Genomic DNA, 19,219 nt, shown 5'->3' with positions numbered 1-19,219 from the left:
TGTTGATTACCTAGAGGGAATTTCACTTTTGCTACCCTAGGTCATGTATGTCTGCGTCCTAGCCACACTTATGCTAGGTGGTGCCCCTCTCTATTTATAGGATTACTCCTACCTTGAGATGATTCTTGGGGATGTTCAGGCTATGTGTGGTGTAGAGGCCACCCCATATGGCATGTCATTTCTCGCTATCATTTTCTTGGCGCCCCCACCAAGGATCCTTTCATGAAACCCTCCAGTTTACAAAACTGAAACCCCTAAACTTTTGTGGATGGATGAATGGCTAGCAGGGTTTGCTAACTGGACAACAGAAGAAGAAGAAATCCAAGCACAACTAGACGAATTCCGCATCTCCATCGAAGCTCGAGTGCCAGGCGTAACGGTAATCAATTTGCAATGGGAGAGTCAACCAACACGCCAAACTCAGTGGATATACATAGGCCGGGTTCAAGGTTGAGTCACTGGCAAGGGGGGAAGCTGCACCCGATTTCCTAAAGAAGGACCGATTCACGCATGGCTTATGGCCGCTTCTCAAAGAGAAGGTGAAGGGTAGATTCCTGGCTACGTACGAGTTAGTCGTCGAGATTGCTCGCCTTAAGGACAAGAAGCTACGAATGAAAGCCAAAGAAATCGAGTCAATAGAAGCAGGAACATTGCACCAACCAACAACCACGACAACCACCATCCCTCCTCCACCACCACCGGCTCATGGGGTAAGAGATGACCAACAAGATATGTTGGCCCATATTACTGACCAACTGCAGAATTTGTCTGTCCACTTGATACAGCAAGGAAGGAATCAAGAAAGAGATCAAGACCCGGGGAGAGCACGATGACAAAACAGGGAGTATCACTGCTACAACTGCGGAGAAGATGGTCACGGTATGTACTATTGTCCCAAACCACGACAAAACTATAATAGAGGAGGAAGGAGGAACCAATTCTAGAAAGAACACCCCCACCCCGAGCACCAGCCCCACCAACACAAATTCTACGTCCACCCCAAGCACCACCACAAGCATCCATTCCACCTCTTCCATCGGCACCGCCACCTGATCGCCCTGCAAACATCATAAGGAAAGGCCGTAGTAGTGTTGGGGTATAGGCGTATGTGCCTTGCCCGGCCGCCCATAGTCTGGGCGCCCACTGACTTGTATAACTTATACATAGCATAAGTGTATAGGGGGCTGCTCACTCATTGAGTCTCCCCACCCATATCTGTGTGTCGTGTGTCTCCTTCTCTCGCTCACTCTCTGTCTGTGGTGCTCCCCGATCCCCTTCAATTGGTATCAGAGCTATGGTGACCGCGAAGAGCACGACGGCTTTGAGAGCTTCGAGGCGATAGCTCGCTCGCTCTTGACGGTAGAGAGATTAAGAAAGCTTGGAAGCTTTGTGAGAATGCAATGGGAGCTTGTGAGCTCAGTTGAGAGTGATGTATGCTCTTGTGGAAGCTCAGAAAGGAGTGTGGAAGATTGTGTGTAAGTGAAGGTGCTGCCCTAAAACTGTGTGCGCAGCAGCACAGTTTTCAGATTCGTTTTTCTCCTTGTAGAATGCATATCTGAGAATTCTGTTCTTCGCGGCCAACCGTTTCGACGTGGTCTACAACTTTGCAGAAGAAACTTTTTACAAATTCCTCACCGTTTTGCTGATATTCAGCTCAGACTGACTGTATACAGAAATTCCATATTTTCTGTTGTCGCATTGTGTGCGAGTTTGATGTACTTTTGGAAGCACGGGAGATGCTTGATGTTGAGTGCATAAATTCTGAGCTGAAGATGCAATTGCAGCTTGTGTTAAGCTTGTGGTTTGAGGGTTTTTTGGTAGACTTGGGCAACAAAGTACGGAGGCGTTTACACACCATCGAGGCGGTCTCTTGAGAGACGAAGTTTTTTGGAGCACACGGGTGGAGCTTCTTTCACTGGTTTTCACAGGATACTTTGGCAGTGATTTTGTGCTTGGATTCATGGTCTTTGCGGATGGTTTGCATATGGTTATGGCGCATGGTTGATGCCCATTATACATGCATTTTGACGAGCACTTTCAAGTGCCGGTGAGCTCTCTTGAGAGCATTGTTTTCGCATTGATCAAGTTTCCGGATTGCAAATCTTTTGGCGTTTGCTTATGCGCGGTCACTCCGTTGATGTATGTTGAGTGTAGTTTGATGCGCATTGATTGCTCATTGTATTGAGCTTGCTTGACAATGGTTATTTTGTGTTGATAGCCATTGTGCGTCGAAACTCTGGCGAAATTTTCCCAGGAGTTTTATGCGTATCATTTATGCGATCTAGGTAGAGATTGCAGGTTGCACTCAGCATTTGCGTGCGGTGTTCTCTGCAGGTGGGAGATTTGTGCGTGTGTATGCATCGATACCGCACAGTGTGGGCTTGCTGATTAGCTCACACATTGCAGTGTGATACTAGAGCATGCGAGGCTTGTATTGACATTGTGGGAGCTCTATTTTGGAGTGTGTCTCACAGGTTTTACATTGTGTTTCTGGCCATATTTGTAGACAGTTTCCAGGTGTTGTTAGTGAGGTGGTTTTGCTTTCTAGTTTGCTACATTGTGCTCATGATAGAGACAGGTGATCGATCAAATTGTGACCTCTCACAGATGCGCGTGTTTGATGGGTCAGACTTTGCGGCATGGAGAGATTGTATGCTTGATGCATTGACACAGCGAGGGTTGCATCGACCATTGAGTGGTGATGCAGGTAGACCTTCAAACATGTCTGACGATCAGTGGCAAGAGCTAGAGGAGATGGCACTATCTACACTCTCTTTGTACCTTGCGGAATCTGTATATGCTCTTGTTATGTATGAGACTACTTCGAGAGCACTTTGGCGTAGATTTCATGATATGTATGATAGATCTGAGTCATCACGGACTCGTGTGAGACATGTACATTCACGAGCACGCCGACAGGTGACATGTTGGTATTGTGGTCATTCTGGACACGTTAGACGACGTTGTTTTCGTCGTATGCGACATCATAGGAGACATGGAAGTCTCAGAGATGTATGTAGTGATGCCATGGACTCAGTTGCTTTGACAGTTGATGCAGATGTAGTGTCAGAGTATACTAGTGATGGGGATGTCACTTTTACCTCGAGCTATGCACGAGATGCTATACATGTGGATAGTGCACTCCCTTCGCAGTGGTTGCTAGACGCAGATGCTATGTTTCATGTCACGCCGCATCGTGCATGGTTTTGTAGCTATTCTAGCGAGATGCTTGGAAGTGTACGTTTGACCGATGGATCGGTGCATGCGATAGCAGGTGCAGGAGATGTGAGACTGTCATTACCGAGTGGTGCATCTTACTTGTTACGACATGTACGCTATGTACCAAATTTGACAGTGAGTTTGATCTCGATTGGTCAGCTTAGAGATTGTGGATGTCAGATTTCGCTACGAGAGCGAGATTTTGTGATGCATTTGGGTTCGCTAGTGATTGTGAGAGGTGCCAGGAGTGGTACAGGTTACCCATTGCATGTGGATCACGCGAGAGACGGTGCTTTCTCTGTGACCATGCAGCCAGGTAGAGAGCGAGAGAGCAGGCGAGTCTCTTTTGCTCATGGGTTGCAGGGTACTTTGCATGGAGTGCAGAGTAGTGAGCTCGTTGTGCACACAGTTGGGGCACGACTTGAGCAGTCACACAGAGAGGTGACAGAGTCAGACATGCATGCTTTGCTAGTGACTGAGCAAAGAAGAGAGTCAGTTGTGCGAGATACTTCTATGCAGGATAGACAGGTAGAGCGGTCTTGCTCTAGTGAGTCACGACAGGAGGACGTTGTGCAAGAGTCTATGCATACGGAGTTAGAGCATGAGAGCTCTAGTGAGTCACAGCAGATTGAGTGGTCATGTTTGCAGTGGATGATTGCAAAGGAGACTGAGATGTCAGCGATTATGTAGTCATTCCTTTCTATGCTCGACAGTGAGCATGGGGATATAGTTGTGCAGGATATGTCTTCCAGCAGACATCTAGAGCAGCTGGTTTGCTCTAAGGTTGCACGACAGGTTGATGCATCTTTTGTGGACAGTCAGGGGATGCATGTGGCTGACACGCCTTGTCAGTCAGAGATGCCTATTGCCAGGGATATATATGTTGATGCATACTCCGTAGAGCTAGTAGGGCCCGCTAGCATTGCATCGGCATTCGGTGGTCTCATGTATAAGATGCTGTAGTGGGAGCATTTGCAGTTGGGGTTGGCAGTCGTTTGTTGACTGATGATGGCATAGTGCACGAGGGAGATATGCAGGTATTGCGTACATACTTGCAGTACGTGTGCGGTACGTCTGTTGGTGTATGGACTTACACGGGAGTAGGACAGCCAGATGCATACGATCACAGCCAGCCAGTGGGCATCGGTTGAGAGCCGTTTTCTCTCTCCTTTTGTAGTCTTTAGACTAGGTCCTCTTGCTTAAAGGCACAGTCACCTTTAAGTGGGAGGTTGTTGGGGTATAGGCGTCTGTGCCTTGCCCGGCCGCCCATAGTCTGGGCGCCCACTGACTTGTATACCTTATACATAGCATAAGTGTATAGGGGGCTTCTCACTCATTGAGTCTCCCCACCCATATCTATGTGTCATGTGTCTCCTTCTCTCGCTCACTCTCTGTCTGTGGTGCTCCACGATCCCCTTCAAGTAGTGGATCCGCCCAGAGCAAAGGAGAGGGATAAGGGTAAGGAGAAGGGAACCTTTGAAGAACCATTTGAAGCCATGACTGTGAAAATAACTAGGAGGGAAAAAGCTACACAATCAAATGATGAGAGAAGCATGAAAAAAGAGACTAGCAAGAGGCCATCCAGGCCACGACGGAAATTAGGCATCACCGACTTCCAGTTAGGGGAAAGTTCTAAGCCCTATGATCTAACATTGGATGTGGCAGAGCAAGGACCAAAGATTACATGGCCACAGCTGCTACATCTTGCACCAAAGGTACGGAGGCAATGGTCCAAAATGGTAAGTACAAGACGCTCCAAAGCAAAGGTAGCTAGAGCAAGTTCGGGTTGCAACATGGATGACATCCTTCCAATTGTCAACGTCAACATAAAAGGAAAGAGGATTGGAAACACCTACATTGATGGAGGTGCAAAAATTTGTGTGATGAGCGAAGCTATGATGCTTCAGTCGGTGCTCGAGGTTGACAGGCCTTCTCCATGCAAGGCAAAGATGGCAAACAATGCAAAAGTAAAGTGTGTAGGTGTGGTAAGTGCTGTGAAGATAAAATCTTTCAACACTGAAGTAGAAGTAGATGTTTTTGTAATGCCTACTAAGGGGGAGGGCTATCCATTAATCTTGGGAAGGCCATGGTTGATGGCCATGAAGGCAAAACAGGACTGGGGCACTGGCCTTTTACTCATGACTGGTAAGAAAGGGGAGACAATCTACTACGACATGAAGACTGGCAAGCAAAAGCAAATGGATCTAGAAACATCAGCAGATAAAACCACTAGTGAGTCTTCCACTTCTGAGGAGGAGACCACATCCACCGACGAAAGTGACAGTTCCATCGATTGGATGGGTATCATCATAAAGTATCCACAAAGGGTAAGCACAACTGGTGATCCGTAACCAGAAGGGCAACGCGATGAAAAGGAGAGAAAATCACTTGGCCTAGGAGACAGTAGGTTGAAGGGTATGTTGTCCACGGAATTAACATTTGAGGAGAAAGATAGTTTTTTGCATATGTTGATGGCATTTCCTGAGATTTTCATTGACAACTATGAAAGAATCACAAGTATTACAGTAGTGGAACACCATATTAAGCTGAAGGAAGGGGTAAAACCAAGTGTGCAAAAGCTACAACGAGACTGGGGGTCATACAAGAAAAGGCATTCCTAGCCGAGGTAAGGAAGCTGCTAGAATCAGGGTTCATCTATCCTGTAGAAAACTCAGAGTGGGTATCACCCGTAGTAGTGATGCCTAAAAAGAATGGTAAGTGGAGGGTCTGCGTTGACTACAAACCACTAAATGCATCTACAAAGAGAGACCACTTTCCTCTCCCTTTCTTGGATGAAATTTTAAATAAAGTAGCGGGTTTTGAATGCTACACTGTGTGTGATGGTTATTCTGGATATTTTCAAATACGCATAGCCTTGGAAGATCAGCTAAAACCACTTTCATCACGCCATAGGGTTGTTTTGCATATAGAGTTATGCCATTTGGTCTCACAAATGCACCTACCACATTCGAAAGATATGTCACATATGTCTTTAACCGTTCTTTGGAACATCCATAAGAGTATTCATTGATGATTTTTGTATATATAGCTCTCGCATTTCACACTTAGAAAAGGTAACTGAGGGTTTGGCAAGGTTGTAAAGCTTAGATGGGTAATTAAATGTGGACAAATGCCACATTGGGGAAGATAAAGTCATTCTATTAGGCCATGAAATTTCAGCAAAAGGTATTAACGCCGATCCAAGTAAGGTGTCCGCACTCATAGCTCTACTTCACCAACAACCGCACGTCAACTGGTCTCTTTTTTACAAAAGGTGAGGTACTTGAGTAGATTCATAGATCTACTATCACAATTGGTTCTACCACTACAACAGCTCACTCAAAAATCAACTTTCACCTGGGACGAGGAAAGCGAACATCACTACAACAAGGTCTTAGCCACCCTGCCAACTATCTCACCACCTAAGTGGGATGAAAAATTCTATGTCACCTCGTGTGGGTGATGACCCATTGGGGGCTGTGCTACTCCAAAAGGATACAACAACATCTTTCATGAGGCCAATTTACTTCTCTAGTCGAATGATGACAGCAGAGAAAGGTTTCACCCATGTGGAACACCTAGTCCTAGCTCTTAGATTTGCCACTAGAAAGTTTAGGTCATATTTGTTGCCTAAGAAATTCGTGATTCTAACCATGGATGAGATGTTTCCCTATGTTGTACAACACATGGATGTTTCTGCTAGGATTACTAAATGGCTAGTTCGTCTTCAAGAATTTGACTACACAGTACAGGTGGAAAGCACGATAAGGGAAAGCTTGGGGAGACTCATGACCTACCAATGCTTTGAGAGGAAGGTGAAGCAATCTCAAGGGGAAGAAATTCGATTACTTCCAGTACCATTGATGGTAGAAGGAGCACACTCTCTCTATTTTGATGGAGCCTACAAGCGAGCATCCGACAAAGCAGCAGGCATGGTGGTCTTTGATGACAAAGGTATCAAGGTATTTTCGCTTGGCCAATTGTTAGATTCAAATTCTAACAATGAAGCTGAGTATGCAGCATTAACCAAGGGTTTACAATGGTATGTCTCGCAAGGGGTAAAGCACCTTAATGTATTTGGGGATGCTCTACTTTTGGTAAGGCAAGTAAATGGAGTATGGACATGCAAAAATCCTAGTTTGAGGACTCACTTAAGTGGTGTAAAAACCTTGTTGGGTAAGTTTGAAGAAATTCAAATACACCATATCCAAGGGCTCAAAACCATGAAGCAGATGGCCTAGCAAGTGAAAGACTGCAGGAAGTGTTGGTTGGGGCTATAAAGCTAAAGCTCCCTCTATTTCAAGGTATTGATGCCTTACCTGACATCATGCAATTTTTGGAAACAGGGGAATGCCCATCGGATTTAACAAAGGGATAGAAGCAATGGCTGACGCGGAAGGCCACAAGGTATCGGCTCATTAATGACAGTTTGTATTGTAAGGGTACGGACCAAATACTTAGGAAGGTCCCTCTCTCTGATGAAATCACGGGAGTAATTGCTAGTTGTCATGACGGGGTTTGTGGTGGTCACTTTGCCCTAGACATAACAAGTAGGAAAATCTTGTAGGCTGGCTTCATATGGCCTAGCCTCAACCGTGATGTACACCACTAGTGCAAGACATGAAAGTTGTGTCAAAAGGCCTCACTAGGTCACTTATGCCTGAACCTCAGACACCTATCCTTTCATATGGACCATTTGAAAAGTGGGGTATCGATGCTATAGGACCATTGCCTAGGGCCAACTCAGGGAAATTTTACATCATCATGGGAGTCGCCTATATGACTAGATGGGCGGAAGCTACAGCCACTACTAGAATCACAGCGGTAGAGGTAGCTAAGTTTATCTACGAGCACATATGTTGTAGGTTTGGCACACCATTAGAGATCATCTCTAATAGAGGGCCAGGTTTCAAAGCAGACTTGGTAGGAAAATTAATGCAGAAACTTGGCATTACAAGGAGGCACTCTTCACCATATTATCCTCAATGTAATGGCCTAGTTAAAAAGGTGAATGGAATGGTTTCTAAAATTATTACCAAGCAGGTAAACAATCATCCTGGGGACTGGGATAAGTACTTACTACCAGCTTTGTGGGCCTATAGAACCTCATTCCGTACATCCTTCGGATTCACACCGTATCATTTGGTATTTGGTAAGGAAGCAATCTTGCCCATTGAAGTGCAACTACAAAGTCTCAAAGTAATGGCAAGCCAACTTCAGCGGCCCAACATGCATTTGAGAGATCACATCATCGACTTGGAAAGACTACAACTGGACAGAGAAGAAGCAATAAATTATTATGCGGCATAAGCAAAGCACAGACAGCTTAGTTTCAACCAGCATCTTTGGCAAAAAGAATTAAAGAAAGGAATGTTGGTGCTCCGCTACGACAATCGCTTTGACACACGCAAAGATAAGAAACTCCTACTCCGATGGGAAGGCCCTTTCATCATCAGGAAAAAGTATGCCAATGGAAGTTACCAGCTTATGGAAGTTGATGGAAAACTTCATAAAACCAGGGTAAATGGTTGGCGGCTCAAACCTTATTTTCTTCGATTTGATCAGGCTCCACCTATCGACATTCCTGACGAGGATACACCATCAACCGCCACCTCCAATGACAATGATCAAACAGATGAGTTAGAGGCATGAATGCCCCTAACCTTATGGGGAGGGCTAATGACGCCAGGTTATCCGCACTGCTCTCTAGCCCGGCTAGAGAACTGAGGTCCTAGGAAACAAATGGTGGACATCGTTTTTTTCTCTTCAAAATATCTCTCTTTCATTATGATCCACACTCTCTCTCTCATTCCCCCCTTTCTTTGCCTAGCACATGCCTCTCTCTCCTTCCCCTTGTTTTCTTCCCACCGGCAAGCCATGCCCCACCCCCCCCCCCACCCCCCAATCTCTCCCCCTCTCTCACTACCTCCGTCCCCTTCCTTCTCTCTCTTCTATCTCTCACTGCGTGTGAACAACCCATAAGGGATGATAATAATGCAACTCTTCATTTCCCTCATATCCCATCCTTGACTCCATTAAACTCCCCCCCCCCCCCCCCCCCTTCCTCGCTCAATGTCGGCCGAAAGCAACCCTCCCCCCTAACTCTCTTCCCCTTGCGCATCCCCTGGACCAGTCTGTGAGGGCGCATGAGACCGTCCCTCTCTCTCTCTCCCACAACCCACACACACCCACTCCCTCCCTCGCCACCTCCCCCTTGCTCTCTCACTCTCTTGCTCTCTGCGTTCGTATCCCGTAGGTGCAGTTTGCAGAACTGAAGCCATCTCTCTCTCTCACACACCCTACACACGCACTCTCCCCTCCATCTTCCCCAACGCCTTCTCCTCTCACTCGTCCGTTTCCCTGCATGCAGTATATACACAATATATATTATGTATATATATACATAATTGATTAAAAAAACCACCCCCCCTCCTTCTCTCGTTCCCACACACGGCACTACACACATACTTACCATATATGATACACACTATACACAACACATACACTCATACATACACACACGCATCGCACGCACGCATATACTCACTCACAATTTAAACAAAAGAAAAGGAGAGTACGACATCAACACCAAAGGAAATTAGGCGACTAACTTGCGCGTCGCCAACACCAAAACAAGAAGTGGCGCCGAAAGCACGCCCCGGCCATCACCGAAAGGAGGTAACACAAAACATCTCGGCTTCTCAAGACAAAAACCGACTCCAACAGCACTAAATCTTCACACCAACAACCCGAACCATCGACAAAACCCTTGTAGATGCCCAAAACCCTCACTCTTCCCTAATAGCCTAGCCATGGCTAGTGGATTGTAAAAAACTCTCCCCACCCCACTCTTTCCTCTCTCTCTCTCTCTATCTCTACCTTCTCTCTCCATCTCCTTTACTAGAGACGCATCTAGACCTTCTACAACGACCAATGGATATTTGCAATGACCATTAGGTAAGGACCACCTCTCAAACCTATATAAAGAGGCCTCCGCTTAGCACAAAGGGGACAGAGAGACACAACACACAAGTGAAGGAGGAGCACACTAGCTCCATGCACTCTACATTGTAAGCATCACTAAACACGTAGTGTACCCTATGCTTGAGAGCTAATGGCATCATGTTCGGTTGCAAGCTTGGGCATTTTAGCATTGGCAACATCATCATTCTCCCCATGATTCACCACATCATGGTTGAGTTACTAATCATGACCACTCTATGCACATGAAGTAGTCACTACTCTCCCGCCAAGCAACATGAGCACGCTTGGATTGAAGGCATCAACGCCATTCTACCTTGGCCCGCTCTCAATGTTGGTGATTGATGTCGTCGGTGGCTATATCGTCTCGATGTTTTCCCTCAACTAACCTTCCCGCTAACTCCAACCTCGCCATGCACCATATGGCACCCACTTTCCATGATGCATCCCTAATGCCAAGAGCCAGGTTTGTAGTCATCAAGACCACCACTTGTAAGTATCATCATCACCAATAAAGGGTGCAATGTTTTTTTTATCTTTGGGGTCCATTCTCAATTTTAATTTCCCATAGTTATGGGTTGTTTCATCTCTTGTATATCTCCCTGCTTGTGCTCCATCACGTGCGATCTCTCCAATCAGTCAGTGTGCCCTATTCCGACCTTGTCACATACCTCCCTTGTGCACACACTAATGACTAGTGATTAGGCATTTTCTTTACATATGGATGTGTGCTATACCACCATTTCATGTTGACTACCTAGGGCATTTCACTTTTTCTACCCTAGGTCATGTATGTCTGCGTCCTAGCTCCACTTATGCTAGGTGGTGCCCCCCTCTACCTATAGGATTACTCCTACCTTTAGATGATGCTTGGGGATGTTCAGGCTATGTGTGGTGTAGAGATCACCCCATATGGCATGTCATTTCCAGCCATCACTACAAACATTTCTTCAGGTAAAAGTAAGCTTGAATCCTCAAAAAGAGGATTAGTGAAGGACCAAGTTGGCATTGAAGGTTTCTTTTCCCATACATGTTTTATCATCTTTGAATCTGCATTCGTGTTGGTTGGGTTGTACTTCTTTGATTGTGAAGACTCCATTATCTGTTTGATTCTCCAATTAGGCGTGTTGATAGGAGTCTTTGATGTTGTTGTAGTCCTTTGTTGGCTGTCGAAATTTGGCCTTTGACTAGGTTCATTGGAAGACTTAGGAATCCAAATCTTTTGAGGACCTTTGTGATTCCTTTGTTGACTTTGTTGAGCTGTAGTTCTTGTTGAGCTCTTGAGATCTTCATGCAGGTCTGGTGTAGCTGCAGTTGGCTTGTGGTTGACTAGTAGCCAAATCTTTGTATAGCCTGTGTAGAATCCTTGTCCAAGAGAAACATTCTTTGAGATCCATCTTTGTTCTGTATCCTCTTGAGAGTTGTGGTAGACTTTAGCATCTTTCAATGTTGTTCTATTGTATACCTGTTTCTTAGGTATCCTAGGATATTGTCGAGGTTGATACCTTGTGGACCTTCTTTCTTGGGAGGGACTTGACATGGCTTCATATGCTCTAACCTACGGTTTTGGTACCCATATCTGTCTGTTACCTCCATAGTACTCTTGTTATTTTAAGCTCCATTGTGATGCTATCCATCCCATGTGTTTGTCTCTCTATGTTGATTTCCTATCTTTAATCCAAACTGGATCATGGACATTGACTAATCTGCTCGGAACAAACACTTTCTTGGCGTTCCTTTGATTTCTTGATTACTTTGGCTAATATACCTTTGATTTGTTGGGTGTCTCCTTAGAGGTTTCCATTGGGTCAGCAATAAGTTTTGAAAGCCTGACTTGCTTGAAGAAGCTGATTCATGAGGGTTCTTTGATGTAGAGGCATATACTGTCATGCCTTCTTTGCTAGTTGGTGGAGGGTCCACTTTAGCTTTACCTTTGTGTGCAATATTTGTTTTTATTTCTTGTGACTTCTGCAACAGTGAATCTAGCAGTAACGATACCTGTAAATGTTGCTTGCTACCTCTTGGAAAAGAGAGTACTAGCATTGTATCTTCTTTGTAGGCCTTGTGTTGGTCTAACCACCACTGATGTCTAATGATGACATCTGCAAGCATTCCCTTTGAAGGCTTCACCTAAAACTTCACTTGCTCTTCATGATTTTGGATGCTAAGGGTAGCAACCATTTCTTTTTTACTTGTAGCCTTACCCATGATTTCTCTATTATCTGTCTTTCCCTGAGTAATCTCTAGAATACTCTGGATGTTGTCTGCAACCATATTGCACTTTGCGTCTTTATCGAGTAGAGAATTGCATCTGACACCTGTTCCTTTTGTACTACTAAGAACTATAGCTATTCTCTTTGCTAGTTCTGTTGAAGATCTTTGTTCTGCTTTTGCCATGGTCTCATTTTGATCTAGTTGTGTCTCTATGGAGGGTAACTTGAGACTCTGTCTTCCAATCTGACTTGCATCTGCTGATTCAACTGGCGATTAGTGATTGATCTTTGGACTTCCTATTTTCTCCTAGTTGTCTGTAATCCTGCTCTTCTTAACTTCTAGCTTTGGTGGCATTCTTTGCTCAATAACTTTTGTGGTTGCTTTTTGTTCTATTTGATCTGAACTTGCTATTACCTGATTTGCTTTACTCTCTTCTGAAGTTCTATTCAATGGATATGAATCATCTTCAATAATATCTTCTTTGATATCAGTCTCCATTTTAATTGTGCTTGAGGACTTTGTGATGTCGTTCGCAGGTGACCAGTCTTGATCTCCATTCTTGATTGTCTCTGAAGACTGCATCTTGTTTACATTCTGTATCTCTAGGAACTTTTGGGCCATTGGCATTCCCATTATGATGTTGTCTGGCATATCCTTTGTTGTGATCACATAGAACTGAGCTATGATGATCTATGAACTTACTTCAATGGTGATGGAGATGATTCCCTAGCATTCCACTCGTTTGTTTTTTGATATGCTCACAAATTCAGGAGCATCTTCCAGCTGTGGTTGGCCACATCTTTTCCAAGTGCAAAAAGACATGAGGTTGTTGTCTAACTAAAAATCCAGCTTTACTTCTCTTGACAGTTTTTCTTCGTTTTCACCAACAATGTTGCACTTGATTGTCTTACGAATTGTGTATGAATTGACTACTTTTGCTATGGCAATGTCCTTTGGGTGATCTTTATCTGCATTTTCTTTGCTTTGACCACCTGCTTCAATCGATGTTGGCTCTATTGGCTGTAATATTGCACTTTTTGTTTGCAATTGATGAGCATTGCCACCTGTAGCATCTGAGTAACCTTTGATCTTAATAGATCCACTGTACTTTCTAAAGAATTTGTCTCTTCGGAGGAGATTTTGGTGGTGGCCTTTGTGTAGCTTTTTAGACTTTAGCTTTCATTGACTTTGATTTTTTTGCACCTGTTCTGGCAGCTTAAGGCTTTGCACCTGTTCTGGCAGCTTAAGGCTTTGTATCATCTTTAGATAGTCTTTGACTTCAGTCGTGCCATCCATAGGGGTTTGTACAAGGTTGTGATCTTGCTGATATTCATTACCCTGTGCATCTTGATATGCATATGTGAGCTTGATCACATGTAACTGTTTGAATACGATTGGATTTTTTGACTTTTGACTTTGATTTGTGGAGATTAGTTGAAACTTTTGTCCCTGATTATCTTCATATAAGCATTTGTCTGCAGATTCTGAGAGAATCTGGGTCAATTGGAAACTTCCAACAACCATATGATCTTGGTTTTTGCCTTGAAGGGGTATGTTCGCTAGAAACCCTAGGGTTTCTAACTGGTCTAGCACTTCCTGGTACATAAGCTGAGCTTGATGGATTTACAGCTCCCCCCTTCCTAGGGTGATCACTATAGCCTGCTTCATTGTAAGAGTTCAAAATTGTTTGGGTCTGGTTTAGTCTCACCTTTTGTGACTGTGAAGGGTACACTCTGGGTAGCATTGTTGACATGAGTTCCATGGATCTTTTCATTTCCTAAACTCACCCTTCACTTATGCACTACAGGTGGTTTGAAAATATTTTTAATTTTCCGAGATTGGGGAGACCTAAGGGATAGTTTGACAAGGAAAATTCATTAACACTAGGTTGGTAACCTAACAGGACATAAAAGTGTCCTTTCAGGGTTTTGAAAAAAACCTCCAAAACCATAGTAGATCCACTCATTTTGTAAAATCCTTTCATGAGGTTATAGTTCAAGGCCTACTACACATGGAAAAAATAAGAAACTTGTAAATTTTCTCATCTTTTGGTCACACCAAGCCTCCAAAGTTGATGGACCAGTACATTTTCATCAAAACAATCATTTCTTATGATTTGTTGCATAAAAATAAGATTAGGGATTTTTGTACGACTTGAGATAAATTCCCTAGTTAACTTCAATGGGTTGGTGATCAGAACATATGAGTGCTTCTCACTCACTATTTTTTGTTTTGCCAAAAGAAATAGGTACAAAAAAGTTGAATTTTTACCAATTTGCAAACCTATCATCAAAGTTTCTATAGCCACGCTCAATACAAATAATATATGCATGTTTTCTTAGTTCCCTGTTGTCTTTTAGGTTCATAAGGATCCATGGAGCATGTCAAAAGAATAATACGTCTCTTACCAAGGGGAATCTTGGGGACAAAGATGAAGTGCTAAATACAACAAACATGAAAAAACTAGGTTCAACATTATGAGTTGTAGAATCCCATAGAAACTATTCAATATCTAGCCAAATTTGATCCTTATGACTAGATATGGTTACTACCCACAAAATGCATATAGTTGTCATAAGAAACTAGAAATATTGAAAAAGCTATACTTGATACACTAGAATGTTTCGTTTTCTTCTATAATTGAAAAAATCAACCATCGTTGTGTATTATGCAAAATAGGGTATCAGGTGCCCCAAAACTCAGGGAATATTAGCTTTATGTTACAATATGCGACATAGAAAATCAAAACTGCATTTGGATATCATGAAAGCCACCAAAAAAAATCATAGAAGAGCTAAAATTGGCTAAAAAACAGGATTTGACAATTTTTGTAATTTGGTCATAACTTACAACTTTAACATTTATTTATCCCTAGAAGCATCAAGACATGTTGAGGACTACTAAAGATAGTTCTCTAGCATTATAGACCTCACAAACATGAATTCTAGAGTGGTATAGTTGCAAAAGTTGAAAAAAGCCAAAAACAGGACCCGTTTTTTCACACAGTTTAGGTTGTGAAATGTTGTGCAAGGACAAGGTTAAAGATGGAATTGATATTCCAAAAAAATGTCTAGTTTTTTTCAGCTCATGAGACAACTTTCTAGATAGATAGAACCTCAAAATCCATTTTGAAACTCTTGATATCATTCAAGGAAAATGGTCACTTAATAGGACATAAAAGTGTCCAAGGACATAAAAGTGTCCCATTACCAACCTAGTGTTAAGCATTACCAACAATATATGTGCAGACAAAAACCCTCAATTGGCGGTCCCAATTGAGTTATCCCAGTGCACCAAGTTGTTCTCAAATGGAGGAGTACACCATCCTTTCCACTACAAGCACTCATGCCATGGGGAGGTGTCATCTTGCACTCCATCACAAGCTTCCATTAAACCCCTAGTTATCTAGTATCCTCAGATAGGAACACTATTCCCCACCTAGCATCTAGGTCTAGATCTTAGGTAGTCAAACCAATGTGATTCGCCAATCGGTATTGGTTACCATGAGGGATGAGGATATACTTGAAATTACCCCAATGCACTACTCGACATTGGTTGCCCCTGAAGTGCACGAGCGAGAGCGTGTGTGAGTGTGTGCAGCAATGATGTGAGCCCCCATATTCTATTATGTACATAATGAATAAGTATAGTGGGCGGGCACCTGACCTAACCGGCCACATGGGGCTTTACCCCAACAACCTCCCACGTAAAGGTCAATGTGGCCGTGAGAGAGAAAAGAAAACCATACAAAACCTGTACAAGGCCATCACAAGTATGACCTCAGCCAACACCCACTAACTCACTGAATCTGTTGGCATCCAGGTCTAATCGTAGAGAAATTATAGAGCGATCGACACCATACTCCTCACCAAAGCCGCACACATCCTGCAGGTATCTCACCATACGCTACAAAGTGCCCCTATGCTCAAGGCCAACGTCAGTCACTGCACGACTAACTGCTCCCACTGCAAATGCACCTACCGCAAATGCAATCTCGGGTCTCGAGATCAGTATCTCGTACATGAGACTCCCAAATGTTGATGCAATCCTAGTAATATCTGCCAGTCTGACCATCTCAGTCAAATCTAGCTCAGAACTCCACTCATGGAAATCACTCTGACACCCGACCTCGGATCCCTGAAATCCATCCTCGTGTTCATCGCATGTCACATGCGCACCAAGAGAATCTGTCTATCCTGAACCTTGTGTGGTAAGAGGAATGCCTAGCTCTAACTCACACACATCAGCCTTTGGCCTAAGCATATCCATGAATGACTGAATCACGGTTGAATCCTTGGCATTCAAGCCATCCATATCCGTCATCATACCCACGAATGACATACCCTGTTGCACAATTGTCTGCACAATTGGCTCAACATGCTCACAAATTGAAGCATCATGCAACCTATCTACAAAGGAGACATGCCTCATCTCTTTGCATTGTTGCGTGCTCACGTAGACTGTGCCGTCTCGTACATGATGTACTCGCATCGCATGAATCGTGCCAACACTAGCGCCTCTCTCTATGACTAGCTATCCACGATGCAATCTAAAACTGTGCTTGTCTAGCACTACCTGGCATCCGTTGTCTCGTGACTGACTCACAGAGATCAAGCTCTGCGTCAAACCTGGCACATGGCATACATCTCGCAACACATATGATGCACCAATCGGCAACAATAGTCTGACATCTCCTGCACCAACTATGTCATGTATTGAACCATCAACTAGACACATACGTCCAAGCATACCACTAGCATATGTGCTAAACCACTCACGACTCGGCGTGACATGAAACCTAGCACTCACATCTAGTATCCAATGCGAAGGTAATGTGTCTTAAAAAACCGACATAAGAAAGTCGAGAGTAAAATGGAAGCAAAGGTGACATCTTCGTCATGCGTAGCCACATACGCTACATTTACTCCCACATCACCCAAAGTGATAGCATCCTTCTTGTGCTGTCTCCTGCGCTATCTACAACACCACCTACGTACATGCCCTGTATGACCATAATGCCAACACACAACATCTCTATGTCTGCGAGGTTGTCCTTTGATTACAAGCATCTCTCTAGACTCATTTGTGCCAAAAGCATTGCACAATCTTTGCCATAACTCTCTAGTTGTACATGCATCCAAACCAATGCGATAGATAGACTCACCAAGGTGTAACATGATCATCGAACGTGCAAGCTCATCCAAGTCCTCCCACTCATCGTCAGTCATAGACTCTGGCCTAGCATCCATGCCCTGTAATGGCAACACTCGGCCCAACTGAGTCAATGCATGCATACCTACTTTCCAATGCTCAAAGTTTTAACCATCAAACTTTGTATGGAAACGCACAAATCCTGACAATGATGTACATGCCAAATCCATGGCGATAACCCGTGACAAGACCAAGCACAAATCGATCAACTGACAATAGCCAAAGCCTAGATAACTCATACATCAAGTACTGTGAAAATACAACATAAGCTGGCATAAGCTATCTAAGAGAAATATGGCAATCAATGCAACGAAACAAAATGAGAAAAACCGCTCAAATAATGCCAAAAAACCTGCTCTAATCCAAGAGCACTACGTGGTAATCGATGAAACTATCATCAACAATCTCCCTCCTGAAGAGATTACCACATGTATGTCAAATGACGTAATCGGGTGAGCAAACACTCTCACAATGCGATGCCAAAACACTATGGCAAATCTACCACTAAGTGCCAAATGCAATCAAAACACGATTGCAAACCATGCGCATAAACAAATAAACTCGCAAGAAAAATCCGGCAGAGTTTTGGTAGTATTTGTCTATTTAACCATAATAACCATACATGCCATAAACATGCTTTTAACCATGAGCAAATCATACGCAAAATCCGCACTCAAGCATACATAAGCTGCCCCAAAGTCTCAACTCCCTAAACTTGGAAAAAAATCATGTAATCCGAAACACAAAGTGCATCAACCGCACTCTATAAGTGAGGCATATACTAGCATAAACTTGGATGCAAACCAAAAAATATGGCACAAATTGATGCTAAAAAGAGCTGAAAATCAACCCACATATGCCATTGCAAGGCGAAGAATATCATCCACCGAAAAGCGCACATCATGTGCATCCACATGGCAATATAAACGAGCATCAAGCATGTACCAAATGTGTATCAGAGAGCATCCAAATCAGCTGAAAATTCAGCTCACAATCATGCTATAAATGCTTATAAATCTCTCTGCAAATCTGTGCACCACACTTTTGAAATCTGCTTAATCGCACAAGTCAATGCACATAAGCTGTGATGAATCCGACTCTCGAATCGTGAGAGTCCACAAGAATGCATACATCCACAAAGTGTTCTCAAAGTATGCGCATAAATTTGTTGAAAATCTCAACCCACACTCTCTTCACTGAGAGCAAAACATCAATGCACAAAACAAGAGAATTTCAAAGCTCAATCCGAGCTCTCCGAATGTAGCAAATCACCACAATATGCATACATAATCTTCAACTTTCCAAATAGCCTACAACCTGTCAACCCATATCTTCGAAACCGCTCAGAATTTGCAGAAACTTCCTTCTGCAAAGTTGTAGACCACGCAAAAAAGGTTGGGAGCAACAAAAATGGACCTGAAATGTGCTATTTTTACAAGTTGAAACAGATCTATAAAAATCTGCAGCTATGTACCCTAGACGTGCAGGTAGTTTGAGTGATGTATCTCAAAATTGGTAAAAATTTTGAGAAAACTTTCTTCTGCAAAGTTGAAGAGGACAAAAAACTGGTTAGGATTCACAAGAATTGGCTTGA

Source organism: Adiantum capillus-veneris, chromosome 25 (genome assembly GCF_014529385.1).
Source record: "Adiantum capillus-veneris isolate H3 chromosome 25, ASM1452938v2, whole genome shotgun sequence".
Classification (NCBI taxonomy): Eukaryota; Viridiplantae; Streptophyta; class Polypodiopsida; order Polypodiales; family Pteridaceae; genus Adiantum; species Adiantum capillus-veneris.
Note: the sequence above shows the minus strand (reverse complement) of the source record.